This window comes from Typopeltis vanoorti, chromosome 8 (assembly GCF_054136105.1).
Source record: "Typopeltis vanoorti isolate ZY-2024b chromosome 8, IOZ_Tvanoo_1.0, whole genome shotgun sequence".
NCBI lineage: Eukaryota > Metazoa > Arthropoda > Arachnida > Uropygi > Thelyphonidae > Typopeltis > Typopeltis vanoorti.
The window spans coordinates 133,410,470-133,436,828 of NC_143556.1; the positions used below are offsets into that span (position 1 = coordinate 133,410,470).

The window sequence follows — 26,359 nt, forward strand, 5'->3', positions numbered from 1 at the left end:
GATTAATTACTCATCTCCACAAAAGAAGGAAAGCATTTTCCAGATATACGTCTACGTCACTACTATTTTAGCATGTATCAGATTTAGAGAAATATAGCACCCACAGACAACCTCGTTACCACCCGATGAGATGCCGACGAACAATGAAACGTGTGTGTTACAAATACGTGCACACAGGGCCAGCGTTATCATTTAGGCAAACTAGGCAACCGCCTACGGCGCAAGCCACGAAGGGGCGCAAAACTTTCAAAGTTCTGCAAAATTGAAGGCAAGAAAAATCAAAATTTGATTTTCATATATTATACATATTGTATATTACTTTGTATATTATTAATAAAGCATGCCAAAATAATTTTTATTTTTTATATTTAAAATTTCATTTAAAAAAATATACAATTGTGAAATAAGGGACACACTTGTAAACTTTGCCTAGGGCGCAAAATAACCTAGCACCGACAGTGCGTGCACACCTAGATCTAGCTGAAGTTCTTTTTTTCGACAGACATGACTAACCGATCCGATTCGGCATGATATCCTAGCATTGTAGTAAATGACAGCTAATTTTGCTGTTATAGGTAATCTGCATTTTTTGAGCAGATTTCATTTAAACAAATTTTTTTCCCTATATATTTCTTTTATTAAAAAGTGTTACATTTATTTAAATCAATCTTTCTTTGAATAGACGTTATCATCCTCAGACTGATATAATTCATGTCAAACTATATTAATTAATGGTCAATGCTGGCTGAATTAAACTCTTGTTTCAACCTATTTAAAGTTTGTTCTGGGTACTGTATAACGTTAAAATAACTAAAGAAGAATGTACTTGAAGCTGTTGAATTGTGCTGCATGAAATGTCGGAACAGACATAAGTATTAGAGCAAGCAATGTTATTTAAAAGTGCTTATGGCACAATTTCTCCGAGGAATTTCCTGCAATAGTCTCGCAAGAAGAGTACGTGTCTGCATCTCTGAACCATAACAATTCTCCGGGCACAGCTGAGCAGAACGGAAGGTTAGCATTTTAAACTCCCCTTTAAGCATGCTAACTTGTCGCTTGTTACTTAACCAATATTAGCATGCCAATTGTGATGACGCAATCGAAAATGTCATTTCCATCACGGAATCCTTGAAATGCTCATAATCGTTGACGGTAATAACTGGGTCTTTAACATGACGTAATGGACGACAATCTCCTTGACGTTCTTAAAGCATCCAGTTTTCGTCAAGTGACCTAAACTCGACCTGTAGGTCGCTGCATTATTATTGTTATTATTTATATGAGTTTAAGAGATACACAATGCGGCATAACACTATATAAACAATCATAATATAAGTGTGAGGGCCAAGGGCATACATAATTACATTGCAAGAATGAATACACATCTGTTTATAAAGGGCGAATTATTAGTAAAACTTATTTTTTCTCTCATTCTATAGAACTGTCATGTCCTGTCATAGGGAGAGAGAGAGAACTTTTGATGCACACAGACATTAATAATAAGAAGCGGGAGACATGAATAGCAAGATACCCATTAACACAAGTAAAATGACAAAAAGGAACAAAATAAGGAAAATGAAAGTTATTATTATTATTATACAAACACTTCTTGGGGTCAAGATTCATCAAGGGAAGCAATAGTAAGATGCATTTTAACAGAGATAATGTTTATCATACCTCGTATTAAATTGGTTCAATGTTTGCGCACTCACCACTTGATCTGGTAATAAATTCCATTCATCAGCCGCTCCCATGAAAAAAAGTCATGTCGCACTCTGTTAGTCTACTAATTTCTTATTAGCTTGTAGTCCTCGATAAATAACGCTAAAAGTTGATGGAACCTTCAAATCGAGAGCCTATGTATTTTTTATGTTATTAATTTCATTTACCGTCAACAAAATCATGGTTAAATGCTGCAGACTATGTTCATTAAAGATATTTATTTATATTAAACGCCATTTTTTTTATCCACAACATAATTTAAAATTTTTCTTTCAGTGTTACTCGTGTAAGTGAATTTCAACTGAAATAATCCCGAAATGTTAAACAATTTTCTAATATTTTCAAACATTACAAAAAAAAAAAGTTGAAAAAATAACTGCCAAGAATGTTCTTTTGGGGAATACAGTTCTGAAAATGTCAAAAGATTCTGATAAAGAAATGTTTCTGATAACTTTAATATTTTTAAATTTCATTTTAATTAATAAACGCTTGTGCTCCTGTGCTACTCCTGAAGTAAAACTTCAGGAGTAGCACAGGAGGCACATGAACGTACACAATTCAGCAAGTTTCAGTTAAACATTTTTTTTTTTTTTTTTGAAGGTACAGAGTTAAATAGAATAATGAATATGAATTAACATCTTTCCAAGGTGCGTATTGTTTTCCTTTCAATTCGAAAAGAACGAAGAGTAATGCAGTTGTCGTCCAGGAGATTTTAGTTAAGAGCAGGTTTGTTGGATGAAAAAAAATAATAAAAAATAAACTACAGTCAACTGTTATCCTGATTAAAGCGAAAACCAGTATCAAACAGCAGCTTGAACGATGAGGGTTTACACAAGAGTCAAAATTTTAGACGCAAAGATACTTGTGTCTTTTCCTTATTAAACAGACTTGCAACTGGTGCCGATTTGTATATGGCGTTAAGATAGAACATACAGACATTTTTTAAAAAATATAGATTACCAAGGATAAGGCAGAACAAATAATTTTTGTTTAGATATTAGATCACTAGGGATATTCCTAACGTGCTTTGTGCGTCATCTCTAATATTAGTAAGTTTCTTCTTTCTCTTCAGATTTGTACCTCTTCGGGATTAATATATTACAGGGCACACAACTTCATGTATAGGATTATTATAAAGATATCCAATATTTGCTTACGATTTCCTCTCGTACTCCCCATATTTCAAAAATAATTTTAAGGCTCTTGATATTTACTTCAGTCAACAGAACTAGAATACGGAAGGAATTTACCTTTCCTCTCGTGGTGTTCCTTCGCCCCCATGACATTATGCGCCTGACCATTCCGATACAAAGGCAGTAGTAAGACATGTGATGAAGCACAGCAACGAGATTACAGTAATCCCTCGATTAATGCGCCCCCGATTAGTGCGTCATTTTTTTTAGATACCCAAATTCGACTAGTGCGCCTCTAAAACTCGATTAGTGCGCCTATATACATCTTAAAAATAAATGTTACAGATTTTAAAAATTTTCTATCTATACATTTTCATGACTAACTATTTTAAAAAATCACTCACCAGGATGAAATAATTTAGTTACCGATTTAAAACATTTTACAAAGTTATTTTTAATGGCATACTACACTACTTCCATGTACACTATGTATACTATGTTCCAAATTTTTACCGGCAAAATTTATGTCGTCTGCTATAGTATGCCCACAGATTCGAGACTCTTCGATACTTCTACGCATGTCACAAAAAGGAGAATCCATTCCGATAATAAGGTAATCAATCCGTCTTCTGGGATAAGTTGTTTATTATTACACGTCGGAAAATTAACTTCTCTTTTATGATCATTGTAGTTTTTAAAGTGGTAAATATTTTGCTTGTATAACAGTTGGGAAATTTTATCTATAAAGCACGTGATTTTGCGTGTTGGTAACCAATTCGTAAGTCCTTATTTCTTTCTCCCCTTCAATGATAACGTCCAAGAGTTAATTAAATGTCATTCTGAAGAATTGAGTGATTCCGACCTGCTAAATTTAGATGCACAGCGGGAAGATCCTAAAGAATATGAAGAAAATTTAACCACTGATAGTCAGCCAAAAGAGATTTCACAAAAACAATTTGAAAATATTTTTCGTACAATCGTACGAAAAAAAATTTTTATTGTACGAAAGTTGAAGAGGCAATAGGGCCATACCGTCGGTTGTATGAAAAAAAGAAACAAAATGCCCGCTAAACTATTAGCTCAATTCTCTGTTAAGAAGTAGAAAATAAAATTTATATTTTGAATATGTTTTATTGTCTTTCAGCTTCTATTGAAGGCGTCTATTGAAGGCTTCCTTAAGAGTGGTCTCGTTTTACATACCTAGAAAAAAATATCACAGAAAGTGGACAAGGAACACCAGAAGAAGCTTCAGCTTCTCCTGATATAAAGAATAAATTATTTCCCTTTCCCTTTCTATATTCCTTTAGGGATTGAGTTGTAAATAAAAGCCTCCAGTAATTCTAAGACCCAATTTCCATACCGGAAGAATTTGGCGTTTTTCACGCTACTCAGACGGAAACAATGAGCAAGAACTGGAAAGTGGGTTTCTTGTCACAGTTTCAACAAAACCGCACAGCCGGAACGAGAACTGCTGAGATGTTGCGCTACTATTGACGCTACAATCGACCAACAGCAACTGAAGTCTTGCCGGTTGTTGTATAAAGTGCACTTGAAGGAAGTGCTATGAACACCGAACTGGAGTCAGTTGCGATATTACAGAGGTTACAAGGTCAAGATATTACGTCAGAGGCGTAATGTTGATTAATTTGAAGAAGTCAGGGATAAGAGCATGGTACTGACCCGGTAAAACTTTTCCGAAAATGTAGCTAAAAGTAGTGATAATTGACGGTAGTGCACGACATCTTGAACTTACAGTGAAATTTGGTCCTCAGTAAATGATAAGCGAAGTGGTTGGTTCCTTAAGATGCTACATGAGATGTATCAAGAGAATGTCGTCATCTTGTGTTGTACAAAGTAATTTTTTTCATTTCTACACAGCTGTTAACAAAAATAAGTGACCCTAGAGCAGCAATTTCTAAGCTGTGACATGACATGACCTAAATTAATTTCTTTTTAATTCTTTCCTGGTTAAATATTATTAAACCAAGATCCTCTGGAGGACGACTATTATTTTCCTCCTCCATCTCTAACTTAAATTTAAACAATAAGCGTTCAGGGAATGATGTTTTTAAATTCATTATTCATTATATCATTTAGCTCTGTAGTTTTTTTTTTTTTTTTCCACTTTTAACCCAAATTTGCTGAATCGTTTATTCTTCGTTCCTCTTACAGTATTCCTGAGTTAGGTCTAATTCAATATCTGCAACATTTTCGCAACTCACAGTTCAAATTAATTTGATCTGTAATGGTTTGGCCACATGTTTAAATTAATTAGAATGAGCCATTATGATCTCAGTGATGATATTCGAACTGTGTGTGCTATGAATGTGAGTTGTTTCCCGAAATAAGAATCAAGTATTATTATTATTATTATTATTACAAAGTATTAAATAAAAATAATAAATTACACAGCCGTTCGCAATGTGAGTCAACATCTACGGAAAGGAACTGCATAATATAGTTTCCATCTTGGCTAAAAAAGTCTTCGAAATTCGTAAATTCATAAATTTGCGTTCATATTTTTGGATGAATTAGTGAACAGAAGAAATGTCATTTGCATTTTTATCATTGATTACTTAACTTTTCAATATAATTTAAATACTGTCTACGAATTATTCAATAATAAAATAAAATAAATAAATAAAATGTAAAAAAAATAAAATAAAATGAAATAAAAGGCGACAGCCACTGCTTCCATGCTGCTATATACTGCCAGAAGAAAGACCGTTACCAATTCGTATCTAATCGCCAAATGAAAGAACTTTTCCAAGTCTTCCCCCCCCCTCCCCAAATGGTTTCGGAGTTAATCGATCTTTGGAGCAGGAAAGTAGTTCCTCCTCTCAGAAACTCGGATTTTTAATCAAGCACTATAAAAAATTGACCACAGAACTCACATTATTTCGAACTACGATAAGTTACGATTTAGGATCAATCAAGAGATGGTGATTTCGTGTACCATATTCTTTCCCAGATCACTGATATCCGTGAATTTAAGCTATCGGTGACGACAAAGGATGGAGACCTTACAAAGGTTCATTAAGACTAGCAGAGTTCTGCCTTGATCCTTTGGGGAATCAATTAGAGGATTTGCTTATTTAAAAATTTGTGATAAAATATAATCAGATGTGACATGACATGTAACATCCGATCAGATATTTCGTTAATTTTCGGTTATTAAGAGATCCAGCCTCCACTGCAGATCGAAAGCAAATTAATTGAGGATCCTAAGAGTAAAGTAGCACAGCTCTAAAGCAATAAATCATTATGGCATTTTTATGTAGTTGCAAAGGTACATTTTTTAGGTTCTCCTCACAACTTCAGTTGTTGTGTTTTCTCTCTCTCTCTCTCTCTCTCTCTCTCTCTCTCTCTTCATTCTTTGAACCGATTAAGGTCTCCCAGCTCAGCCTTGTAGTATTTCTCAGCACTGTGCGCCCTCCTGTTATGAAATCGCTTCCAAATGTAGAGTAATGAGTATATGCTCTTTATTGGAATGGTAAGAAAGCCGTATACTAATCTAATAGAACGCAGTGCAATATACAACGATGCAGTTTTTTTGCACATTTCCACAGGACATTTTCCAACGTAAGAAATCCGGATGCGTGAAACACAAGTGTTACCGACAGAATGACTAGCTCAGATTCTTTATCACAACTCTCCTGAACGTCTTCCATGATGAGTAGATATCCGATAAACTCTCTGTAGAGATAATTTTCAATGGCTACATTAAAACTCTATGAGAGGAACTGCAGAATATTTCCTCTGTACCTCATAAATTGATAGCAAGTACCTAAGCAATGTAGTATATTGACTATATCGAGTAAAGCAAAAGTAGATCTGCGCTATAAAAATATTTATGTAGTCATTTGTTTGAGTCTCCAAACCTTAGGTGAAAAACAAAACAAAACACAACAACAACAAAAAAAAAAAAAAAGAAGAAAACATACTGGTAAAAATTATTGCATGTAATTTAATCCTGTGAGGAAGAGTAAATTATTCTTTTATAGTAGGGTATACGATAAATGTATCTCGGTATCCGAGGTAGGCACTCTTCAGGCCTACTGAAAAGGCTAAAAAAGTAAAGGTCATTACGAGTGACAGCTATGAAAAAGATTGCCTTCTTTAGAATGACCATAAGTGAATTGGGAACATTATATCCTCTGGATATATGGATTAATGTATGTCATGTGAAAACTAAGAAAACAATGATTCGTTGTTGGATTCTTAAAGTAATTTCAAAGGCCGGCATGTTTATGGTATCTGCAAATGTTTAGCTGTTATTCAGCAATTCAAATAGTAGTGGGAGCACAGAAGTAACTGCTATTCCCTACAAAATCTTTGAAAAATATCGTTGTTTCTTATTTGGTCAAATAAAATAATTAAAATAACATAGCATGTTTCTTGACAAAGTTGGGAACTCTAAAGTTCCATATAGTGGCGGAAGTGTTCTAGCATATTCGCAACAAAAGAACATTCGAGATACTACGAGAAGTAAAAAAATGAGAAGTGGCATTTTTGTAGTTCACTGAGAGTGAACCACAGCTCGCAAGAAGCGAATTAAATAACATGGTGAGAGATTGAGGCCTCGAAAGAATCTGCATAGATGGCAGTATCAAGTTCAAACGCTGATTACTCCAAGGACTTCCTTTTCTGGGTATCGAAATCATGAGAATGAATGCATACCATATTTTTGTTCCAGTCACTCATTCTGTTCATTGGAAACAGACTTATGTAAATCCCAGACTTCTTTATAAAATAAAATATAAATCATACAAATGTTAAAACTGCATATATTTGAAAGCTGTCTGTACGTTTCTCAAAACAATCATAGGAAACAATCGTGTTTGCTATGTGAATGGAAAAGCTGAGTTTCAAAGGAAGTTATTTTATTCCTGCTCTATATAAAATTAGAGTTAATAAAGCAATGAAGTAATTGATTAGGACAGTAGGCTATTTCAAGTATCAAGTGTTTCATGAAAAGCTGAAATACATTTTCGTGAGGCCGCGCATAAGAAAATTAACCGCAGGTGAAGAATTTGGAAGAACAGAATACAATGAGAAAATAAGCAGATATTACTTTAAAAATGTTTGAGAACAAGAAACATACTGATTTAAAAGTGTAGCTGAAAACATGATTAAGACATGTGAAAAATTAAGCTATCAGGTTCATTTTCAGTTTTCTCATTTGGTATATTTTTCTAGGAATACTGATTGAATAAGCGAAGAGTACAGGAAAGACTTCAGCAGGAAATTTGTTTTATTATGTAGAAGAAACACCAATAATAATCAGTTATGATGACAAATTATTGCTGATATTTAAAAAGGGAAACATCAGATAACATATAAGACAAAATATTTCAAAGTGGCAATTTAAAGACTAAATAACAAGTTTTCTTTTAAAAAGATTTTGAATTACGTTTTTTTTCGTTTTCTTCTGCTTGCAATTAATTTTATTCATAATTTTATAAAGCAGCTTATTTGAACATTATGAGAAAATTAATAAATTTGAGAAAAATAAAGAAACATCTGTTTTGTATGTTCCCAGATTATGACAAATCCGTATGAGACCCCCCCCACCTCGCTCCCAGGTATAAATATATATATATATATATATATATGACAGAATGATCATTGACTCGGTTAACATACATAGTTTTATGAAAAAAATTGAATGACTAGAACCGAGATTTAATTAAAAAGGTTTTAATATAAACACACTACTAGTTTCGGCCTGTAACAGCCTTCTTCAGGTGAAGAAGGCTGTTACAGGCCGAATAAGAAATATATATATATATATATATATATATATATATATTTAACACACATATATATATATATATATAGTTAATTATTCGAGTTCAATCCTTATTCTAAAAGTTTCAGCTTGGAGGCTTAAGGTTATTTGTTTTCTTTCTTTCTTCCCCCCCCCCTTCTTTTTAACCTTAAAATTAAACCAAGGCAGTTTTCCGGTATATTGAGAAAGAGAAATCAATATTATCAATAGAAATCATACCTCAATTAAACTTGCAGTTTTTTTATTCCTACCAATTTTCAAATTTTAATACATTAATAATTTTAATAATTAGTCTTTAAATTAGGGGTACCTTTTTTGAATAAGATTTGGAAAATTATAAAAGAACTACAGTTACAGTGTAGCATTTTATTTTTATTTTTCCGTTTTTTTTAAGTTGCTATCCTTGCTTGTCGAAAAAAAATAGAAAGGACAGAGAAGAAAAAGCAACCCATCCCTGTAAACAATTTCGTAATATACGCCTTAAAATGGGGCGTGGGGTAGATGACTACAAAAATGTAGTTATTAGTTGACTAATTTCGCTCTCCTCACCTCTTCATTTGCCTGATTTTTGTTTTTTAACTGTTAACTTGAATTACACTTATTTATTTCTATTTAATAATATAATATAATATAATATAATATAATATAATATAATATAATATAATATAATATAATATAATATAATATAATATAATATAATATAATATAATATAATATAATATAATAACAGTATATAGCTTCCCAAATTTTACTGTGGGCAGTAATATATGTATTTTTTTTTTAACCATGAAATAACACAATTCTACAATTATATATCTTGAGTATATAATAGATTTTCTTAAATTGTTCAACGAACAGAATAAAATATCTCTTTTAAATATTCTCATTCATTTTTATCACTGAATAAAAGAATGAACAACATGTTTGTTTCTCACACATGAATAGTCAAAGGTGAAAGCTCCTACCACTGTAATTCTTACATTTCACTGTTCTTAATTACTTAATAACACTCAGTCCTGGTTTATTTGGCGCGTATCGGATTTTGTAAAAAAGCATTTTAATTTCTTTTTATATGTTCATACTGAAGATAGTTTTAATTTAAAAAAAAAAAAAACATGTCGACATCACGTTGGGGAACCACCAGATTTGATATTTGGGTTATTTAAAAAAAAAAAAAAACATGCAGAACATCAGTGGGTTTGTGAAGCATCACTGCTCCGTGGAACAAACAATTATAAAACTGAGTAAGGATGTAATTCACCTTATCCATCAATCAAGATTTTTGTTGTTGCTGTCGTCGTTTATAGGTTTAAGAATTAAGATTTTTTGCCATGGATTGGCAGTTGAGAAACACTGAACTATATAACGATTTATCCAACTTGTTCTCCATCTACTTCCAAAAAAAAAAAAAAAAAACCGTTTCGTTAATGGGTTGATGTGGGAAATATGCAGAGGAATAAATTTTGGGTTCAAACAGTTTATAGTCTACTCCTAGTCATATACGGGAGCAATGCAAAATTTGGTAACGACAACAACAAGTCGAATGGCACAATTTGTACAACGGACACCCTGACATAAGTGTCTTCACTAGTTAATATGTTAATGAAGGAGGAAAAACCCGATTTTCCGAGAAATAAAAAAAAAAATCTACCACGTACGTCTGAGATTGGCTAGTTCAACTCTGGATACTGGTTATAAAAGTTGTATTTCTGATTTGAATTAAAATCCAGATCTCATAGAAGGGAGAATGGATACTCCCTACACGAATGACAAGTCCTAGAGCATTTCTTTTAACTAAAGTGAACTATGAACAGAATAACGAAGACCCATAATGCCATTGCATTGAAGAAAAATCTCGCTGAAAAAATCAAACCAAAATTTCTGTATATAACACAAAAATGCTACCAAAATCATTTTCATGTTCTCTTTACCAATATTCAAAGAATAACTCAAACATAATTAATGTATATCATCACGTAACAGCCATCCAGATGCCAATTTCAGAGTTCTGAATCTGGATGGCTGTACGAACCAATAATATCAACTTCACCAACTACACTAAGCATCTTGACTGTAAACTGCATAAAGCCACGATTCCATTCGGCATATGGGCAGCCCTTGTGCTTTATGTGCGAAATTGGATGTGTCATGCCAGAGAATACAAAGAATTCTCTGTTTTAATCTGCTCGGGATTAAGATTTCCCCCCTTGTCCCATTCAATTACATTCCTCTGCTGTCTTTATCACTTCTTTTTTTAAATTCTGAAAATTACTCTGACTTCGACTTTCTATCACAGAATCTTGACTGTATTCATTCTTACTACCCCAACTGTGAATTCTTCTTCTTAATGATATTTAATATCATATCCCCAGTTGGTTTTCTTTTTGCAATTCTACTAACCAACAGGGATGATATGCGGAAATATTTTCTGTAAACAATGATCTTAATGGAAATCGTAGGTCTACCAACTACAATACTAAAAAACCCTCTCCACTCAACCAACACCACTGATCTTTTCTTATAGGTGTTCAGATGGTGAAGTTCTCCTTCCAAATAGACCAGAGCAGTTAACTCTCAATTAATCAGACCGTAATCTTGTGCAACTTTCTGTTTCCAGAGAGCGCCCTACCTTCAGACCAAAACTTGTCGTTTGGTATTAAATATTCACTTTCTTGTTTCTTTCAGTCACGGATCTAATCCCAAGCGGGATGAGGTGTTTACATCTCCCCCAGCTGTATTCAAAATTTGTGTACTAAACAAACGCTGTCTCATATCCTTACGAAAGTCTTTTGTACTCACCTGGAATCTACCCCCAATACACGAAAGCAAGCCTGCATTCAGTCCATTCCATAAAACGTAAATAAAAAAAGTCTAGCGTAAAATAACCGAACCATTTCCTCACCTCAGTCCCCTTCAAATTAATGGAAACGGTCATCAACAGTCAACACTCATGAAGGTCGGCTAGTTAATCATATAAAACAAGTATGGATTCTGTGTGTCTCTTTCTTTTCTTGAACTGACACTTAACTTGAGCCTTTCTTGGTACACATACACATCACCTCACAACACCCACAGGCGCTAAAAACTTGGGAATCCTCAAGATGCTACTTTTCGCCCAGGTAAGTACTCACAAAATATCAGATCTGTTCAACATCAGAATGCTGTTCTTGTGTTTTGGGTAGTATATCAGAAACCTTCTTAATATTCTTGATACTATCCAAACATAGGAGAAAAGTCGGCCAGTTCAACATTTTTCTCTCTGACTCACTTTAACAATTCTCGCCTAGACGATCTGTTTCAGGCTTAAACTTTTTCTACAGATACCTCATGAGCGTTGCTCCACCGAACTGGATTCCACCGTTCCTCTGCTTTACATGCTAAAACATGATTAGCGGCTGTCCAGAGTTTGCAATCAAACTACAAACCTACTGACTTAGACGCATGCACGCACGCACGCGCGAGCGCGCGCACACACACACACACACACACAAATTTCGTGATTCAAGACTATATACTCTCTTACCAAATGTCATGGGTTACCCTTGCGATTGCAGGAATATAAATACACAAGAGCTTAAATTACACTAACCGATAGGAACCGATGATCTTTAAGAAGCCTATTTACCTAGATTAGACTCCATCATCTACTTGGGGATTCGATTAGCCAAAACGTTCCCCCCAACGCGTAGTTGCATGCCATGAATGTTAATGGGTAAACTGTAATTCACAAGCATTTGTTAACAGCAACAACGAACATACTTCGTCGACAGCCAGCATTAGTCAAAGCACACAAAACTAGACCGAGAAGCAAATGAGTCACGTCATTCCAGGAAGTGTACTTCTGGCGAACGCTTTTGAAGTTATCGAGTGGTCCCAACGATGAAGGTTGAAGATGCAATGGAAAGATGTGTATGTACTTTTTTTATATATTAAATCTTCCGGTCATAGCGCATAGAACCATGACTGCTAACACATGGTCTGAATTCGGAGAATGACATCAGAACATTGCAGTGGTCAGATGAGTTAAACTCATCTGACCACTGCAATGTTAGAAAAAATACATTAAAATTGACCAAGTATCTGGAGATTGCAATTCAACAAATTCCTAATAGTACCATTTTTTGGAGACGAGATAGCATTAGTCAAAGCACACAAAACTAGATTGAGAAGCAAATGAGTCTGGTTATATCTGGGAGACTCAGCTTTCCAGGTGTTCCATAAATTGTATTGGAATTGCTCCTAGCGCTCCTATAACAATTGGAACAGTTGTTGCTCTTTGGTTCTAAATTTGTTGAATTCCAATCTCCAGATACTTGGTCAATTTTAATGCATTTTTTCCCCTAGTGTTCCTTGGTATGGCCAAGTCAGTAAATCATACATGTTGTTGTTGTTGTTGTTCGAGTGCAGTAATGTCAGATAAATCATGTTCCAAATGTGTGACTGAATTTTACATAGCATCATTATTTAAATTTATTTTTTTTAAATGAATTATTATTATTATTATAATTTATTTATGTATTATTTTTAATTAGAAGTTTAAGTCCATCGGACACCGACGAAGTAAAGCACAGTACGATCAACAGTGCAGAAGCCAAGGAAAAGTGTGTAAATTAATATAAATATTCAAAAGAAAACTGAAACCTGCAATTCGAAGTAATCGCAGATCATTGTCAGAATATGATCTTTTGCAGCACGCTGATACTCAGTTGCATTCAACAAATGAAATCATTGAAACAATTCAAGAACATAAATCTGAAATTCTTCCTCATTCACTTCAAACCTGCTCCCAAGATCATTTGTCACATTTGTCGGTCCTCTAAAAGATTCCAAGTCAGAGAAGTGGTACATACTAGGCTTCAGGAAAGCATATCGGACGGGATTAAAAAACATCTATAGATTAAATTTGCAAGTTTAGAAAATAAGTGAACTATGCTGGAAAATAATACTAAAAGCACTTTACATTTAAGAAAAACAATAAATTTGTTTTGTACGCATAATACATAAACCTATTTTTTAAGCTGAAGATGGACGTGCATTTTTAAAAGTTTTTAAATAATTATAAGCAATGGCAGTCTGTAATCAAAATTTTTTCGCATCTTGAATGCGAAATAAAATAGAGATTTAATTTTTTCGGACAGAAGGTATGTTGAACTGGTTCTTCTTAGTTGATAAGAAATAAAGTATAATAATTTCCTAATCAAAAATTAGTTATTTCTACTTACTCTTTTGAGAAAGCGCTTCTTTCCGTGCTTTACTACTGACAATGATGCAGATCCAGGGAAGGTGAAAAGAGGAACGATCGCCAGTCCTATCAAATCAGAATTAAAAAAATCTGATTTTTCGGTTAAATAACAGAAACCTGAATATTTTCGAATTAAAAAACAAATACAAAATTTAAATAAATATTATTAATGAAAAGAGGCCGTAAATTATATCCATTAAAAAAACATATCTGTTCATGCTCTCTTTCCAATGTAAAGTTTGGATCCGTGCTTGTGCAATGGTAACAAAAGCAACACTAAACTTCCATTCTAAATACACGGACATTGGATACTTCCGTCTAGAAAATAAGTTCAATAATCTTTCTTAAAACCTTTTGGCAGTGATAAAAGATTCAATAAAAGAGTTTCAAGCAAAATGTTCAATAAAAGACATGTTGTCCACAGTGTCAGTTTCGATTAAAATGAGTTTTTTGAAAATATGATATCATTCGCTACAACTGTTGACTCCTCCGTATTAAATTTGCATCCTTTCTGCGTATACTTTATATATTATATATATAATTTTTATTTACTTAGTTATCTATTGTTATGATTTATTTTAGTTTTATATGCGTTTTTAAGATTAGTAATAATTATCTGCACTAATTACATAGGTTGAACGCTCTCTCGTGTTCGTGTGTGGATTGGCTTAAGATAATAAAAAGAAAACACCTGTTTCTTTTCTTTTTTTTTTAAATATTTTAACTGAGGATAATTCACACGAGAATCTTCTTGACCAATAGTACTTGTTATAGAATTTCAGCATCGATATTCATATTCTGAAAGCTTAGAAGTCATACCTAATTTTGATTCCGCTAACAATTGGTACTGCAAAAACTTGTACAGACGAAAGCATTAAGTACTATATGACGTCACCGAAGAATTTATTTTTTATACAAAGTTCTTATGAAAGACAATCACTTTCGTTCAGTATAGCTTTATTGAAATAACTGCAGTAATGAATAAATAAACGAGCTTAAAATAGAATTTATATATTGGAAAATAGAAAAACCACATTTCAGTATGCTCGAATGCATTTCATGTGGAGCATAAGAAGCATTTTCGCAAGGCTAATAATAGACATAGTCCATTAGCTACTCGATATTGGCTATAAAAAAGAGACTGGAAGACATATTAAGCAGCTGAGAAAATTTACCCCCCCCTTTTTTTTTTTTCAACTGTAAATGCTCTACTTTCCTTCCGTGGGTTTACGGTTATTTCCATCTCACCTAGATTTCTTACGCAAACACATATCAAAACAGTTATAGCGGAACGCACATCTAAGAAATAAGGGATTTCTGTTGTTTCTTTTGTTGGAATTCTGAAGCTAATTTTTTCGGGATTCCATGTGTGTGTGTGTGTGTGTGCGCGCGCGCGTACACACACACACACACACACACACACACACACACACACACACACACACACACACACACACACACACACACACACACACACACACACACACACACACACACACACACAAAACAGCTTAAACAGACTGCTCTGGGAAAAACTGAGAAGGGAGAAATCCGGATAAAGTAGAAGAGTTTTAAAGGAAGGCTATCAGACAATGACAGAATGGACCAACATGGAGAAAGGAAGCAGACTGCAACGGAGGCATTAATGAAATAGGCAAGTAAGTACGATAAAGAAGGAAACGGACAGGTGATAAGTTTATTCGGCTGTCACGCTTATTTCTTTTTGGTATGGTCGCTTCCTCAGATGCAAGGTTTCTCTATGCTATGCGCCGAGGATTTCTCATTTGGTTCAATGGGTGTTACTTCTTTTCACTGACAGACTGCCCTCATGCACACCGTGCAATAATACAACGTGAAGTCGCTGCTATTACCAGTTTAGTTCATGCACATGAAAGGATTGGTGGGGGGAGGGGAAGGAATGGAGAGGAAAACTGTTTACTTTTCCATCAACGTCCTGCTTTAAACGACACATGACCCAAGTAGAAATATAGCTCAAAACCCTGCAAGACTAAAGCGATCTAGCAGCAATAGGAGAAGACTGGTTTCGAGGTACGGTAAAACAGCTACGAACAAGGACGCCAGTTAAGAGAGTCAAGGACGCTTAGTCCAAGTCCCGGTCAGTAGGCTTGATTCTGGTAGCGGCAGTGAGAACTTGAAATGTGGTTGCTAAGAAGGGTCGAGTCACTGCCTACATGCTTGGCTGTACGGGTGAACTTTGTAAAGACAATGTTATATGTGTTATTATGGAGGCACTTACGTTAACAGGTACTTGGAGCGTATCTTATAATGACCCACTTTCTTAACCCTGTCTCCCGGATAGCAGATTGGGTGGAGAAGTTTGAAAACAATGAAAAAATAAAACTTTGTACGGCGCATTCTTAGGGTATCCGGGATGGTGCATATTTTCTAACAACGACCACGAGATTATAGTTAAGAAGGGGAGGGAGACATTACAAGTGCTGCTCGGGTGGAAATGATAAGTAGGCCTTTTCTTAAAAAAAGCACCGCTCATACTTCTCGGTCCAAATTGAAAGTGTGACTCATAAAACAGGATGAAGTATATTTTAAAACTAGACTGAAAAGTTCTATGATCAAATTAAGGAAAGAAGCAATATTTCAATACAGCATTTCATGACTCGTGGACAACGAATCCGCCCGCCTTTGGGATAATAAATTTTCTCACAAAGACTGGATACACAAAACTGCAAATACAAAAATATGTTGGTGTAAAAGGCAGATTTCGGTGATTAGAGATGCGTATTTTTGTGGAAAAACTTCATATTTGACGTGCAGAAGAATATCTCTCAGTAATGACCGAGTCAGTCACGCTTTAAAAGTATTCTTTCTCATATGCGAAATTATCGTTATCAGAAATATTTCATTTTATGATGTTTCCAAGTTTGAGTGTTTCTAGATTAGCGTATAGCTCAAATTCAGTTTAAAGACTAATTCTTGAGTTAACCTTAGAGTGTTGGATTGTAAACGATATACAGAACAAATTAAAGTAATATTTCGGCTACTGCAGGGGGAAATGAGGAAACCAAGAATCTTCGAGAACAGACAGTCTCGTGTTATTTATTTTTCATTTAGTATTCTCGTTCATATTAAAAGAGATGACGCTACGGGGATTTTTGTACTGTATCACTGCAAGGCCATAATTATGTACTAAAATTGAAATTATCTGTATTACTGTTCACACAGTCTTAGTGTCCATAAATCTCTAGTAAGTTAACATACTAGCTAATATCTTAGCTATTTACAAAAGGACGTTCCGTTACCAGCTGCTAAGGACAGTGATTGTCTTTCCACTCAGTAATTGTATTTGATTTTAAAATAAGAAGAAAAAAAAAATTTCTACTCTCTCCAGTCTTTGATATTTGAGGAAGGAACCGATAAGCGTTAATACTGAGCTGTAGCTAAACCAGTGGGAAATTTTGACCATTTGAGGAATAGACATAATCTTACGTCAAAGTTATTTAAAACTATAGGGGATGTACAAGACGTGTAGTGTGGATGAAGTGAACGAGATTTTAACTGTTACTTGTGCAGCACCGATTCCCAGAATACTTCAGTAATTCATGTCAGCTATAGATTTTACTTAACGGTGGTGAGTACAATTGGCAACGATTTTAAATTTGCCCAAAAACGCCGGTTGGTTTCGAGAAATAATCTGGTGGTCATTCGCTAAGCATGTGTGTAATATGTAAGAATAGATTGGCGTCTTTAACAATATCCGAGTGTAGGAATCAGGAATTAAGACAAAGAATGCTCAGAATGTATGACAAACGATTTCGCAGTAGGAAATCGTTTGTCATACATTCTATTTACAATATATATCATAGAGGTAGACATGTACATACAGATGCATGAATATACCTTTGTTATATGTATTTGCATTTCATATACTCTTTATATACAATGTAATGAAATTCTAATACTACGTTTCATAAATGTTGAAATACAATCTTGTTTGATTTATATATATTTACAGTACTGTAGTCTATGAAATTCATTTCTTTTCTTTTTTGTTTTTGAAATATTAATTTTGGATGAGGATAATATATCAGCACATCCTCGAAGTTTGTGTTCGAATAAATAACAATAATAAAAAATAAATTGGCCACATAATGCAATAATGCGGATTATATTACTTCTGTCTATCTTTATGTTCTTTTTTTAAGTTCATATAGCTTCAATAAAATACCTTCATATCGTATTTTATTGAATCCCTCCGAAATGATAACAGCAACTGTTTGAGTTCCTTCAAAAGTTTTCATGGTTAATAAGTGGCTAACTTAAGCAAAAATATGTATGAAATACGGTTGAGTGAATTGGAACGCATATCAGCATTAATTAATGGATGACTTACGACGATGTTGTCAATGGATGTTTTTATCATTATAGAAAGAATAGATCCTGCTCAATGCTGCGAGATATTGTTTACATGTGCTGAAGACCAAGACCGCGCCAGATTCGGTCATGTTCAATGTTCATTCTTACGTATTTTGAATAATGGTGATTTTGTCTATCATAATAAGAATTGATTCATTATTGACAAATAAATGTTTGTTTCTTAGAGGGGTATCACAATTTGTCTATGAAACAGGAGGTTCAAAAGGTTATTTTACATTGGTGCTCTGAAGTGGTTTGAAAACGCTCCGTATTTGCTCTTTAAAGAGATAGATAGATAGATAGAGAGAATTCCTGGATTATTTAACCCTTATTCCACCCATAGTAGGAATCTTCTCTGGGTTTCTAATCTTTTCTAACCATCATTTATTGTGTGACTGTCATAAAAAATAATTCGATTAGCCAAGATAATTTATTTACTGTAGTATGGTACAGGTTACGAAATATGGTCTATATATAGCCCATGATAAACGGAAATGTCGAACCCAAGTTTTGAGTATGATATAGCTTGACTTTAAACTAGCTTTATCTCACCTGAATTGCAGATATTTGTAATAATCTGAAGGTATTAAAATATTAAACTAATCTAAGGCTATGATATTATGTAGATGAACAGCCAGATCACACAGTATTCTGCTGTATCGGAAATGGATGAACTTAGGGTCATTCAAGTCATTACACATTCTATGTCAGAATGCACGACGTATAAAAAAGGTATTTGCTAATGTGACATTCTATTTTGGGAGTGATAGCTATTACTTATTACAGGTAGTGCAATAAGCAATTTCCTGGTTTTTTATGTTGAATATACTCTAAAGTAGCATTAAACCTCATTAAATCTCTGAATTAGTATGACGATTTGTGCTGAAAAATAGAGAGAGAGAGAGAGAGAGAGAGATGATGTTTTCCTGCATGACACAACCGTGTCATGCAGGAAAAACAGCATTTGAGCAATTCATGACAGTTGAAATACTCTCGGTCTGGCATATCAATTAGCTGGAGAACAATCTTGGATGATATGACACGGATCCTAATTCTGCTAAAAATAAGGAAGTTTTTTATAAGGAAAATTTCAACCTAGGGTGAATTATTTGTTAGCAAAGTGAACGGTGCTTCCTTTTCAGATCTTTGGATAAAACTGACTCTCAACGAGCCTACTGAAATTTTAGCCTTCTCTATCATTTCAGCACGCACAGTGTTTTGTCGACTATTTCGAATTCAAATGCGCAGTTTCTTTCCTCTGATGGAACTATAAGTTAAAAAAAAACAACTGATGTACATCACCAAAGAAGCATCTCTATATTTGTTTCCAGTAAATGATGTTTCACAAGCTTTTTTTTTCCCCGAGTGTACAAAAAATATTTAATATAAGTATGCTGTTCCGTACTTTTTTTTAAAAATTCGATACAGTGCACGCTCATTGGGGCGCCACAGCAGAGGGAAGTTAAACAACGGCCTAAGGCTTATATTGACCAAACTGGAAACAACGTGTTCCGCATAATAACCAACAATAAGCTGGCATCAAAATGTACATCATTTATAGCTTTTGAACAGATATTGTTCAGTTAGTAATGATGATACTCTTTGGCCGAACAGACCTGGGTTCGAATCCGATCCGAAGAACCTGTATGATATCTTTCTAAATTAAGGTGAGACAGTTGATCCATACTTCGGCAGTTTTAACTTCTAGAAACTTGGGTTTTTCACCCAAGTAACAGACAAGCCGTCCAGCGAACCAAGGCAACAGATATAATATACAAGCTGAGCACATGATACTGACAATGCTTGGCCGTAATTTCAAATAGCAACAAACCTATGGAATGTAGATCAGTGTGTGCCTGATGGAACATTTCTTTGTTTTCAAAAACACTGAAGTATATTCATTATCAAATTAAACAAAATATCCATTAAAAGATTTACTTTCTTCAACCAATTACAGTCCGCGAGGTTAGCCTAGTGGCTATGCGCTTCGCAACCATATGTACCTGGGAAAGGAGTGTCCTGGGCTCAATTCCCGTCGCAGACGTGAGGAGCTTAAAGATCTTTCTCAGACATAGCTAAGTTAGCCGGGCGTGGACAGCAGGGTGGGTTTTTCTCCCGCAAAGAGGCAAAACGGCCCCCCTGAACGCACACGGACTACAGTCATGAATACGTCCCAGCCATATGCCGGTCCCGAGCCTGGATAAAATTGGGGAGTTGGGGAACGCAATGGTGAACTACCCTGTGAAAAAAAAAAATCTCACCAGGAATACCTTGTGGGCAATGCCTACAAAGTCACCTACGGTCGGAAACGACTGAAAAGCGAAGCCAGTCAGTCAACCAATTACAAACATTTTCATCTATTTTAAAAAGAAGATCTCAGAAACTTCCTTCTTGCAAAAAAAAAAAAGTTTATTCTTTAACTTTAACTTATATTATAGGTTTTAGTATAAATTATTGCAGAACATGCCGAACTTGAATGAGTCAACTAACAACTTCTGCATAAAATATTGTAAGTATTACCAAAAATGTTATGCATATTTACGTCAATGTAAACCTTGATTCCATTATCATCTGCAATATTTCATTTCTTGCATTTAGCATTTCACTTCTGGTCTTCTTACTTTCTACAGCAGATAAAGCAGTGCAACCAGTATTATGACCTCCCCGAGGCTGTGATATGCCCTTACGGGATACTGTATGACTTAGACAACAAGATCTATATCACAGGTGTGGCTGTCCTCAGTAGATCACGCCATTCCGGCAAGGCCGGTTAGCGTTATTGAAATACAGAACATAACTGTCATTTTATTTATTTATATTTCCTGGGGTGGTGTGTACTAGAGCGTGGTACATGTTGACAGTATGTACAGTCCTGAACGAGACCGGCATGAAATTACTTGGCAGATTTAGACAAACCGCTGGGAGAAATATAATAGCTGTTTGACGATTTTTTTTCACAAATTATTAATGAACAAAATATTAATATAACAAGCCTCTTAAAGTTATAAGATATTATGGTAAATATCAGCATTGTTTTATTTAGAATGAATACAGAAATGTATCTAAGAGACTATCAACTTGGGCAACTATCCATATATTTATTGATTTCATCATCGCTAACTACAGCTTTACTTAACTGAAAGCTTTACCTGCTACAGCCGACTATAAAATGCCTCATACCTGACAAGCGTGCTATTTAAACTGTTAAATTATTAAACTGCCTAAGATACCAGCTGTTATTAATAGAGAAGTACAGTATGTTAGAATAATTAGAAGACCGAGTAAAATCCTTTGAAAGTTTTCTACCCAGAACCACTCTGAAAATAAACGAAGAGAAATCGCCATCTTAATAAAAACATGCATTACAAAGTTTACACGCAGTGTGTGCCAAGTCTGGAAATGGACCGTTTTATTAATTTTATATTTTAAAAGAAGCTCGCGAAGCTTCTTAAATAGATGAATTCGGAGTTAAATGTTGCGCTGAAAAAGAAACAGATTTAAAGGAAAATAAATAAAATAAAAAGCAGCTTTCGAAGAAACCTGACACTTTAAGATACCGTTTTCGCCTAGTTACCTGTAACATAGACGGTACTAAAGTTACGTCCTTGAGTGGCCAATTAGAACAAGTACTTTATTAAAACGCACTCTTCCATAAAGGCGTCAGCTCTTACGGCACACAATGGAGTTACCGTTACTTCGTATACCAACTAAGAATAACTGCGTCCTGTTATGTTTGCAGCTAGAAACTTCCCCTCCTTTCACTTCTCTGCAAAAGGTGTTGGTGGTCATAGATGACCTACTTTCTAGTGTAAGGAAGGAAGGAAGACGCGTTTGACCACTTTTTACACCTCCCCCGCCGAAGTATACAGTCAAGTAATGAGTAGACGGAACTGTGACATTTTCATATGGTCGGAGAAAGCAAGATTACTCTGAGATAGGAGACAAACTCAGATTCTTCTATTCACCTCTTTCGATTTAGTACGAGAAAAGCTGCAAGGCGAGCATTATTCCTGAATATCAGGCACAAATTTCGCAGACTGAACTGTACATATATACAGACCTTACATACATGGAAACGACTTGGAAAATAGTCTGGGACGTTTGCTAAATTCGAAAGATTTGTAATACAGTCATTACCCGAAATATATTTTATTTTATTTTATTTTTCCAATTTCACAATCCACAAATAATTTAAATCAGATTAATTTTTCTGTAGGATGTTTTTCTTGACATCAATCTAGACAAACTTAGGAATTTCGGTAATGAAAAAGAAATTTGGGACTAAATTGATGGTCTCAGACAAGTTATAAATTAAAAGATTTACAAATAATTCTGCTGGTAGACTGTCTACAGTTTCGAACTGTCAGAAGAGCGAGCTGAAATTATTAATTATTTATTTAATGTGGCGGCTTGGGAAATTATTGGGAAACTTTTTCTCTAATTACTGAGACGCAAATGATTTTTGAACAGAAATATCAGTTCTATTTCCTTTAAACAATTTTTATACGACTATCACCCCACGGCATGATGTAAACCTATAGTGTATTGGTACCATGGGGGTTAAGGATTTTTCTATTTTTATTTATTTCATATCTTGTTGGATTATTTCTTCTGCTCTAAAGACCAACGATGGAACTTTTTCAAGCCGCTGCAGGCCTCCAATAAGCGTGGCGGTGATCTCAAACCAAGAGATAAATTCATCTCCAACGTAGGGGGCAATGACAAACATCCATGCCCATGGCAGAATTCAAACCTCACTTGGCCAACAATATTTATGTTTTAAGGATAAATCGTGCACGCGAACAGAAATGTTAAAAATAGTTTGCTTTTTTGAAAAACATTTCAGCCTTGTAGTAGATTCAGCAAAAGTCATTTAGCAGAGTGTTTCAAAAGCGCTTGCCAACAACAGGAAGCTAATCGTCGCTAACAATGATGAGAAAGAGTAAGGAAGCAGTGTTATATTTAAATTTTTAGATATAAAAATCTTTCTCTAGCTTATCTATTCAAATTAATATGAATTTTGAACATGAACGTAAGAAAATTCATGCATGCATATATATAAAAGTAGGAGGAAGCATCGAGGAGAAAAAAACTGAGATTCTGAGATGTGACATCTAAATTTATTATTGTTCTTTAATTTGATTCTTTATGGAGCGCTTCAAACACTGGCACTATTGAAATAAGACATTTACCTTGGCTGTTTGCCTAATAAAGTCACTGGGAATTAACCACACTTGACAGTCTACATTCCTGAACGAGCAGATCTGAGCGGATTTACTGATAATATAACAGATATATATACTTATTTACATCCCCCCCTCTTCTCCCCCTAAGAAAAGAAAGAAACAGTTGAAAGATGGAAGAAGAAATTCAATATATATATATTTCAGTAAGAGAAAAATTTGAGAACTACAGACACAGTATAGACAGAGACTAGAATGTTTTTAGTACTACTGGAATGAGATCAAGGTCATGGGTTTACCAGCTTCCACTAATATATCTCGAGACATCTCGTTATATTCAGCGCATGTAATGAGGTGACATTTTCTTTCTTTCTAACTAGCATAATTTCATATGGTATAAGATGGTATAATAAATAAAAGCGAAACTTAGTATTTCAGATCATATAAAGAAATATATCTAAACTCTTGCTTACCTGTACCTAATTATCTGGAATTCTGAAATAACCAACATTAAATTTAATCCAGATAACTTTGATTAATTGGCTTTTGTTCTATGCGATCTTTCTCATATGTAAATGAAGGCGGATGTATTTTTATTACAACTTTCAGCTATGTTTGAAAAATTAGTTTTAATTTATCCCAAAATAAGATGAAATTCCATCTTATTTTGGGATATTTATCAAACAGAAAAGATTCGCACTACTAAATCTAAGTACGTAGTGTGATAGCTCACAAAGAAGGAAAGGAGGGGGGGGGGGATCTCTCGTCCCAACATCCATAAAAATTAGAGAGAAAAAAATAGTATGCATTTTTAGCTAAATAACAAATTTGGAACCTAATCTACATTAACCATAATAAATACTATTAGTGAAAATTTGAGATAAATTATGTCAATAAAATAATAAATGTTAAAAAATTTAAGTTTAAATGTTTCTCAACCAGTCTTCGAAAATTTAAATAGCTAGCCTAATAAATTGAAATCTGGATCCACCCTCATCGTGGTGTTTACTTTATTATAGAAACTTTGAGTGGTAAACAAATTTTGAAAAGATGTTAGTTTTATTTATTTTTTATTTTTTTGAATAATCCCAGAATCCTGCTCTACACACTGATCCTGATATTTTTTCAATCAATTTCGGATCTCGATAAGCAGGGCAGAGGTCTTACACGAAGAAATGAAAATCATCCACCACTTCAAGACATTCACAAATATCCGTCTTATATAGTAGAGCCAACCATGTTGACAAAATATGTGTTAGTTACTACATGATTAATAAACTTTGGTTAAGTTCACATCACCTCCAATCAACAGCATTGTACACATAACGGCCACTGAATTAGAAACCTTTATCTTATGCATAAGCATGCGATGGCCTGTATCAACCCTCTTCAATTTCCGCGCATAGTTCGGTCAGATATGGGTCAGAAACGGCTTTCATTAAATGAAGGCCGTTTCTGACCCATATTTCCATACTTCTTGTGTGCAGCAGTCAATTGCTGCACAGAGGAAGTACTATTTGTCTGTACAAGACTTCTCAGATGACGGAGATCTCGTTCCTGATAAACTATCTTAGGACCACAGTTACGCTTCTCAGACAAGAAAGTGGGTTATTTTTCTACTGATTAACACAACCGGGACAACTCACTTTTTGAGAAATCAGTCAGCTCTGCTGTTTTCAAAATCATGGATCCAGCCAGACGGGCACCCACAATAAGCCCTTTATCGAACTCCGAAAGACGGTTTGTTTTTCCCATTGTGATCAACACTATTCACAATTACTGACTTAGCAGTAGCATTCTTAAATAGTTGCCTAGAAGAAGTGGTGATGCATGTAACCAAGTATTTTGTATGTATGCTGCGTTAAGTTTAAATATATCTGCCTACAGGTTTCTATTTCAGTGGCCGATATGTGTGTATTCTACATGTTGAGAGCTTCAGTAGCTGAGTTTGAATACTGTCCAGGACGTGAAGAGGCTTTATAAGATCTCTGATTGCAGGTGAGTTAGATGAATATATGAGTTATATGGTCTCATACAAAAGTAGTACGGTTCCTCCTCCTCCCCTTTTCTCGGAAACGTGGGTTTTTCATATCATAATCTGGGCAAAAAGGCCAGAAGAATATACGCAGTTTTTACAAAAATATATTTGACACAATACTAACTGCCGTATGTTATTAAAATTGTGGTCACGGAAGCCAAAGCTACTTGGCTGGTAGTGAGCCTTAAGATCGTGTAAACACAGTGATGAATTAATTCTACATTCTGTTCAACCTTAAAAAAAGCACAATGCAAAAATTTGAGTAATACTAAAGAACTACTAAATATTAAATACATTAATTTTCATTAATAATTACAAACTAATAAAAAGAGAAAAAATAGGGTGCTTCGGAATAGCGCATTTTTTTAAGTAGCACATCAAGCAATGTTGGCAAAGACGGATCAAGTATCGTATGGTCTTATGACACTGAAATTTCTTATGAGAAATATTATTGCCTACTTAGTATTAAATGAATATTTTTATTCTTATTCCCAAATTATAGTATTCATTTCTTTATATTTATATGATCATTTGATAGTTAGTGCTTCATCATATACAACTCTCCAATAGTTCCTGCAGTGCAGTTTGAAGCGAAGACGCTATTTTGGAAACATTTCTATTCCAGTTCTATTCACTAAAAAGGTTTATGATTTAGTATTACGAAGAAGGTTTATGATTGCCTTTCGAAAGAAGGTGAGTCAGACATTTCATTTAGATTCGGAAGGGTTTTTACCCTTAAATAAGAAAAAAAAAACAACAAAAAACATTACAGTGTTTTCTACCAAGACAATCTTGATAAAAAAACATTGCGATTATGACAGGACATGGCAGACTATGGAGTACGCTTATCCTCTCCGT

At 34.4% G+C, this 26,359-nt stretch overlaps 1 protein-coding gene across 3 annotated transcripts in view; it reads right to left on the minus strand.

Annotated features, from left to right (window-relative positions):
• Positions 1-26,359, minus strand: part of BckdhB (Branched chain keto acid dehydrogenase E1 subunit beta) — a 459,582-nt gene that overhangs the window by 147,513 nt on the left and 285,710 nt on the right. For all 3 annotated transcript variants that reach the window (XR_016548657.1, XR_016548656.1, XR_016548655.1), the window contains exon 9: positions 13,869-13,954. The gene's annotated coding sequence lies outside the window, so the exon portion shown is untranslated. The remainder of the gene's footprint in view (positions 1-13,868; positions 13,955-26,359) is intronic.